Source organism: Stigmatopora argus, chromosome 8 (assembly GCF_051989625.1).
Source record: "Stigmatopora argus isolate UIUO_Sarg chromosome 8, RoL_Sarg_1.0, whole genome shotgun sequence".
Taxonomy (NCBI): domain Eukaryota; kingdom Metazoa; phylum Chordata; class Actinopteri; order Syngnathiformes; family Syngnathidae; genus Stigmatopora; species Stigmatopora argus.
Window position 1 is genome coordinate 19879556 of NC_135394.1, and position 8376 is coordinate 19887931.

Below are 8376 nucleotides of genomic sequence, written 5' to 3' on the forward strand. Positions count from 1 at the left end.
ATTCGTAAACAATTGGCGTTTAAGAGTGAAGCGCGCTTGGACTTACCGAAGGGTAGGTGTGCCTTGAATTTATGCCGGTCACATGACAAGTTGTTATTAAAAAAAAGCAGGAACTTATGCAGGTACCTTCTTTTGTTCCGGAAGAGCGACGCTGATATCGACACCCTGCCTGGTGGTTTAACATCCGGGTCACGCTACTAGCAGCTAGCATAGTCGAGAACATGTCGCTAATAAACAATACAGGTCGCTTACTTTCCCGGTAAGGTGACTTTGGTTACTTTTATGGTGTTAGGTTATACTTTTTTTGGTTTATTAAATGTAGAGAGAGTCACCGGACGACGTCGTTAAAGTTAATTTTCTGCACAGTTACAGTTTGAATTGGATGTCATGAACTATCATATTATTTGTGGGGCAACAGATGCACTTATAATTCGTATGAAAAACGCTGCTAATATTTACTTATATGATGTGACTAGTATTTTGGTTCGAATTGCACTGTACCTCGCTGCAATTTATATTCTAAACATTGATTTTATTGCATTGAGGAAATGTTATATTTTCATTTGTTTACGTTTTTAAGGGGAATAACCCGTTAGAGATTTTTATACGTTTGTTTACGTTTTTAAGGGGAATAACCCGTTTGAGATTTTTATACGTTTGTTTACGTTTTTAAGGGGAATAACCCGTTAGAGATTTTTATACGTATACCTAATTTCGGGCGATTTTGTTTCGGCAAATACATTTTTGCAATTGTTTTCAATTTTATTCTATAGTTTTTTAAAGAATGTTCTTATTACAAAAATAATCCGTCTCTTTTTTTTGCAAACATGAACGTTTTATGTTTGATGTATTTTTCTGTATATGTCATTTTTCCTCAAATGTATGACCGCATGGTGTTTTTTTTTTTTTTTTTTAAAGGTTTTTCTGGAGGCAAACAGTGTCCAATCGCCTCAACTCCAACAAGACGTCGGTGGTTCGCTGCAGTCGGCAGAAATACGAACGCTTGTACACGGTTTTAATGCTGCGACCCGACGGCTCCACCGTCAACATCCGATACAAAGAACCCCGGCGTATCCTCATGGTGACCGCTATCTTGTCTCATTTACATGGTTTAACCCTATCATACACGACCAGTCAAGGCTGCTCTTTCAGGGATCTTTTAACTTGAACATATCAAGTCGAATTATAGTAGTAACGCTCAATTTGTCTGTCGACAGCTCCATTGGCAACAAACATACAGATGTTAAAAAAACAAGTAGTTTGTTTGTTTAGTTCAAGTCTTGCGAGTGATTTCATCATGTCATATGAATGTAGTATTTATTCTACGATTGGTTTTAATGCACGTATGTGTTTTAGGTTACTTTTGTTGGCTTGCGTTGTGAACTACTGGCCTGGAATGCCCATAATTCAGTGCCATTGACGGCGCTAGACGTCCAATTCATTTTGACTCGAAGAGCCAAAGTAGCAAATGATAGCCGTCAGTTCTCTGTCTCAGTCAAAATGGATTGGACGTCCATCGCCGTCATTGGCAGCCAATAAGTTCATCATCGCATTTTAAAACGTACAGCAGTGTTTATTTATTTGCGTGCTTTTCATCAAGTTAAAATGTGATGGTAACGTACGTGCTCAACGTATGCTTAAAGCATGACAATATTAGCAGTTGACAATGACGTTTTCGTCTGCTACCAGTGACCGTGACGATCCGGATTAGAGGCGAAATGCGTCAAACGATATCCGTTTGACAAAAAACGTACTTAAAAAAAATCCCGTACAAAAGTTGTTATACGGCGTACACAATTTGAAATGATCAAAAAACGTATAAAATACGGGAAAAACGTATAAGTTGACAGGTATGATGTCTCCATCGGCAGGAGTGAAGCAGAAACAGGCCGACGGACGTCATTAGCGTTCAAGGCAGCTGTCAACAACAAACCACTACGACGTACTGACGAATATCAACTGCAAAACCTTGCGCGGAGCGGGTACGACAGAAAACTTGGACTAGTAGTTGCTCCCGCTATGGCTTCTAGGCAGCAGCAGCAGCAGCAGCCTGTCTTATCCTATGAGCACCCTCTTACTAACGTTTTTGAAGTCATCGTTAGGTCTCAAGGCTGCAACGAAAGGTAATCAAAAAAAGCCTACTTGTTGAGGTCCTTATTGTTGTTTTAGCAAATATAGTCAAGTTTTGACCTGTCAATTTAGGACAGTCAGCCGTTTGACAAACTCAGTCATCACTCACGTAAACAAACAAAAAAAGAATTAAAAAGTGATTAATGTCCATCTCTTTTTGATTTGGGATTATTAGTAATGGCAGTGGCTGTTAGCCGGTAGCCGTTCAAATAGTCCCTTGGGCTATTTAACCGTTAAGAATTCTGTGTCTAGTCTAATTCTAGTCCAAGGTATTAGTAGAGTACACAAAATACTGACACATTTAACATTTGTGGCTGGTCAATTCGATGCCAATTTCAAAATACTACATGTCTGCAGAAGTTCCCCATCATGTGGAAGACTTCCTGTGTGTGGTTTCAGTTTTTGTCCAACTTTACAACGTCTTTTTGAGTCTATCCGTTTTTGCTACAGAAACTCGCAGCTCGTTTTTGTGTTTTTGCTGCTTTTTTGTCATAATGATTTGGTGATTCTTAATGATCCCATTGACTTTGATTTGCTTTGTGCTTTGTGCTTTTGCTTTGTTGTTCTGTGGCCTTTGACTGTACTGTCTAACTTATAACTATGCTAACTTTTCTTGCTAATGTCACAATGAAATTTCCCGAATACGGGATGAATAAAGTTATCCAATCCAATCCAATCCAATGTAAAACTACACTATATGACATCTTGATATAATGTATAATATGAATAATATTATTTAGATTATTTTCTAGATTGCAGAGCACTATTTAATTTTTAAGCCAACAATCTATTTACATCTTAGTAGAGAGAAATTATTCCTGTATCCACCCTGAAAACAGTCTTTTATACTTACAGAAAAAAACACCTCCGCATCACCATTGCACTTCAGCCGGGCAACATGACACGCGTGAGTACAGCATTTTTTTTTAAATATATCAAAAATCCTGTGCTTTACTGTCTTCATGTTAAATAAAAGTGCCATGTGAAAAGTCTTCATTGTTGAGAATGAGTGACATTGCAACCTCAATTTCAACCATCGATGTCTTGTTGCCAAATTTATGTTAAATATGGAAATACCATGTACAGACGCTCCCCTACTTACGAAGGAGTTAGGTTCCGAGCGGTTGTTCATAAGTTGAATTTGTTTGTAAGTTGATTCAGTGCTATATTTTGTATTATAATTTATGTTTAAGGTCGATATAAGTATATTGAAGGTTTATATAAGTGCATTTGTATGTTTAAGGCTTTTATAAGTAACACGCATTGGTTTGTACTGAAAAAAAAAAAAAACATTTAATAAAATGGAGAGAATATGTACAGTACTGTATATAGAGAGAGAGAGAGAGATTTATGTATTAGAAAGTGGCCGAAAGAAGCGATCTAACGACAATTGCACCGTTTTCTTCTTTTTTTCATCATAAATGATGCGGTAGCACTGTATGGCATCATTCAATTGATTTGCAAACTTTGTGCAAGGTTCCATATTTGGGTCCTGCTGCTCCATCTTTCTGTTTATAAATGGTACCGACGGTCGGTGGAACGATTCAAGTTGTATTCCCGTGCAACGCTCACCACTTTCTCACGCGCATCAAGCTTCGTAATTATTGCCACTGGTTTCAAATGAAATGGCTTGCCTCTTCCTTGCATCTCCTTCACTAGAAGCCTTTCGCTTTTCACCAACCATATTGAATAATGGCTGCACGAGATATTTCATGATAAAAATGAAAAAGGTTCTTTGCGCACTGGAGATACGTCACGCACTTGCGCAACTTGCGCACTGCAACGAACTGGGCAGAGGAAGGTGGATGCTGGGTGAGCCGAGCGCTCTCAGCGCCAGGCGTCGTCGGTATTAGCGGCGGAAAGAAGCACTACTCGGAAAAAGGCGCGCAATACAAAATCGAACTTGCGAACATTTTTCAACATAAACGCAATTTGCAGACATGTTCGTATGTACCGTTGTTCGTAAGTCGAATGTTCGTAAGTAGGGGAGCGTCTGTACTGTATCATTATTATTTATTTTTAATCATTACTCAAACATTTTGCAAATAAAATTAGAATTCTTCTTGGACATATAATGTGTGTTGGCTTTCTGGGAGTGGTAAGCAATGTGTCTATTGATTGACCTTTTCTTTTTGCTTTAAGGATCTCCTTGTTACATTAGCCGATGACACGGATCGTTCTTTCCTGTTTGCCTGCCGTCTTTGCCAAGAGGACTTCCCGAGGTCTGTCTGGGAAGAATTGACCAGCATTGCATTCCATTCAGTGTGTCATTTTAAAACACCTTGATTTGATTTTTGTGTGCAGTTTGAAAGAGAGGTATGGCCTTCTAGCTCAATTCGGCTCATTTCCTGAAGCGCTGATGAAGGCTTTTGGGAAATGTGGGAGCGCGCAGAGTTCCAGCGAGTCCAGGTACCCTAGGTTCTCCTCCTTTTGTTTCATCTCCTAAGGAATGTGCACCCCAACAAGTCTTTTTCTCTTTTGTTTTCTTCCACAGGTATGACTTGGTGCTCTCGTCTGACTCTCCCTCGCTGGACGGCTCAGCCGAATTGAGCATAGTGGCGAGCGACGAGTTTGCCACCGTCACCAGATTGTCTTTGCCGCTCACACGGGCCACGGTCGAGCAGGTCAATAAATACCTGAGGAACCGTGTGACTTTGCTCCAGGTGATGCGTGATTCAACTGTCTCATCCTCTTTTGGCTCATGCGGGCGGGGGGCAACAGCACCTGCATTGGACCACATGTTCATGAACACATTGCTCGGGACACCCTAGCTGGCTTGGAGTGAAACTGCAGCACATTTTCAAAATAAGGGCTGGCGTTTTTTACAAATAACGGCCCTTTTTTAAAAACATTTTTTTCTCGTACAAAAGTTGTTATACGGCGTACACCATTTAAAATGATTACAAAAGGTATAAAACACTGGGAAAATGTATCACTTGACATGTATGATGTTGTCTTTATGTCACAGGCAGAAAAAAAAAGGCTGCAGGTTCAATTGGCGAAGACACAGGAGGATTTAGAACAGGTGGGTTTTTATGTCCACTGTCAAGATACCAAATTGGAATGAACCTTTAACATTGCCCAGAGAGGATGAGGATGAGATTTTGTTTCTAGTCCATGTCCTAATGTGCCATTAGAGGCTTTCTGAGAAGACCGAAGAGTTGGCGCGTCTGCGCTGGGAATCGAGAAGTCAAACCAGTTCGCTATCGCTAGTCTTAGACGTGCAGTTTTAGCACCTATCCCTAATTCCTTAACTCCGTCTGGTCCCGTCGAACAAACTCAGACAGTAGACCTTTTGTTCATTGTCATCGAGTTAACAACCATAGTTTTACTCCTACAGTGGTAATACTATATCCAAATGAAACAGCTACAACAAAATGAATGAGTCAAATGTCCTATTGGTCATTAGCGAGCCGTCCGTCATTGCGACGAGCTGCGGACTAAATTTGAGCACTCGGCTGTGGTAAGGCCCTGCTCGATGCCATCTTGTGGATTGCTGACAAACCTTCTGTTGGGACCACGTCATAGGCGCAGAGCTGCTTGCAGCAGCAAACTCAGCACCGGTCGGAGGTGGAGCAGGCAATGGACACCGTGGACCAGCATCTCAGACAGGCGCTGCAATGCCTGGCATTACCATTTCCCGATCCCAACAAGGTTAGTCGTGTTTTTAGTTGTCATTTGTCTGAATGTGGGAACCCTGCTTGATTGATGACCTACTATGGACTGGAAAAGTGACGCCATCTGACCTTCTCAGGCTGCCGATATATTGAGGGAGTGTCAGCTCGAGATGGCTGCTCTGCAAGGCAGGCAGATGGCGGAACGCCTGAAGTTGGTTGAGGGACAACCATCTGACCAACAAGGCACAAAGAGGAGGCGACCATCACCAACGTAAAATCCGAACTGGCGCACACGGACGGAGGAGGAGGTATGTCGTCGAGCATTAGAATTCGAATCCACTGGCTTAGACCTTCATTTCAAATTCAAGTTGCCAAACCACTTCCGCCGGATCCAATTCATTTCATAACCAGTGCTAGCTACCTCTGTACTTTTTGTATACGACGACAATGCCCTTGTTTTATCGAGTCAAATACTCATGTGATTGGACACCGCTTGATTGGACGCCTGGCGCCCAAGTCAGTTCAGTTGAGTAGCGAGCGACTTACGACTTCATCTGAAGTCTTCCAACGGCCATGTTGGATGGGGCAACGTTCCCATTCATGAAATTGCATCAAAATCTGCTTCAATCAAACTCAAACTCATTTCTCAACCGATGTTGGCGTGGGACGTCCAATTTGGAGTCAGATGCTTGCCCGTTTTGGATGATTTTAGTCTTTTTTTTTTTTTTTTTTTCGCAGACGAATGGCATCTGATCTTCGGCGACCCCACCAAGTTCGGCTTGGGTCTCTTCTCGGTTTGCTTCGACGTGCTCTTTGTGGTTCAGCATTACTGCCTGTACCGCTCGCCTTACCAGGAGATCCGACAGTGCCGGTGAAGCCCCGCCCCCTGACCTCCTCGCATTTGAAGGCTCAAAAAAGACTTGATTTTTCTATTTCCTCCTGCACGTATGTAGCCACGCACATTCTGTAAATACACTGAAAAATGAATAAAAACGGTAATGGGCATGAACTTTTTTTGGGTGTGGATTCTGAAGAATTGCTCCCCTTTATGAAATAAATATGATTATGAGATAAATTGGCCATTCCTTGCCAAAAACATGTTTTTCCCCCTTCCCCGTTTTTCTTTCGAACACGAAAAAATTTTTCTCCAAAAGTGTCAACAACAAACCACCGTCGAGCCGTCAATCAAAACACGTCCACCTAATGCTGGCACTTCCGGTGCTCATCCGTTAGAGGGCGCTACAGGACCCGTTTGGCCTCTTCCTCCTCCTCCTCCACTGTGCCGATGATGATGATGATGAGAAGGAGGGGGCGGTGTCAAACGCTCTTCTTGCACTTAAAGCAGGACAAAGCCCGCTCGTCGTCAATCCCTCGACTGGTCGCTCACGTGGATCATCATGCTTGGTCTCGTCTGCGTCATTTTCTCAGGTGACTTTATTTTTTGTATTTTTTTGCCTTCTTGTTTCCATTTTTAAATGACACCGAATCAGGGCTTTTTCCTTCTTCCTTTTTATCCTTTCAAAAATGGACTTGACACAATTATTATTGGCAGAAGGATTCTTCTCAGAAAAAAAACCATTCTAAAGACTCATTTGACAGCCAGAGACGTCCAAGCCATCGGGCGTGGGCGGGCGGCGGGGAATAAATGACATGTTTATAAAACCGGCCACCCTACCCCGTTCGATATGAAGAAACATTTCTTGCCCCCTACCTAGTAAATGCCCTCCGGTCGGCCATCTTGGTAGGGGCGACGTTCCCATGCATTGTCATTCAAATCAAGTCATAACAAGCTTCTTTGATGCGGTTAGAGGGTGCTAGACTTCCGATCCAATTGACGTGGGAGGGCAAAAACAATGTTCGTTTGCTGCCGACCTCCCACTTCAAATGAATTTGGACGTCTACCAATGATAAACACACTGGTGGGAAGGTCCACCTTGGCCAGAGGGTGGAAAAAATGGATTTTTTAAATCTCATTGTCTACAAGAGGTCCAATCCATTTCAAATGGGAGGCATTGGTGGGCGCTGACAGACATTTCGCTGTGGTGTTTGCATGTTCTCCCCGGCCCTCTCTCTGTGGCTTTTCTCTGGGTATCCTGCAGATATTCAGCGCGGCTAGGCTAACTCGCTAACATCTGTCTGTGGCCAAGAGGACGAAGAGGGTGACGAGACCCGCCCGCCGTCTGCTCCGCCCTTCAGCCCCGCCCACCAACACCACGCTGTCGCTCCTACCGGCTCAGGAGGTCGTGGAGGACCGGCACGGCCATGGAGCATGTCAAGAACAATAACTGCGTGCTATGGACGTTTTTTTTATGGCAAAAAAGGGGAAACCTGTCTACGTTAGCAGAAGTAAGATTAATATTAATATCTATCGCCACTAATGGCAGGCACTGAAATGTGGTTTTTCCATTCCATTGAATTGAACGCTTTTATTGTCATGATACAAGTATAATGAAGTCCACAAAAAAACAACAACAAACGAATAAAAAAATCAATCAATTATATCAAATAATAATCAATAAATAAGTAGTCAACATAATAAGTAGTCAACATAATAAGTTGTCAACAACATAAACAAGTACGACTCCCACAATGACCCCCCAATACCCCTCAAAATGCATTCATCATTTCA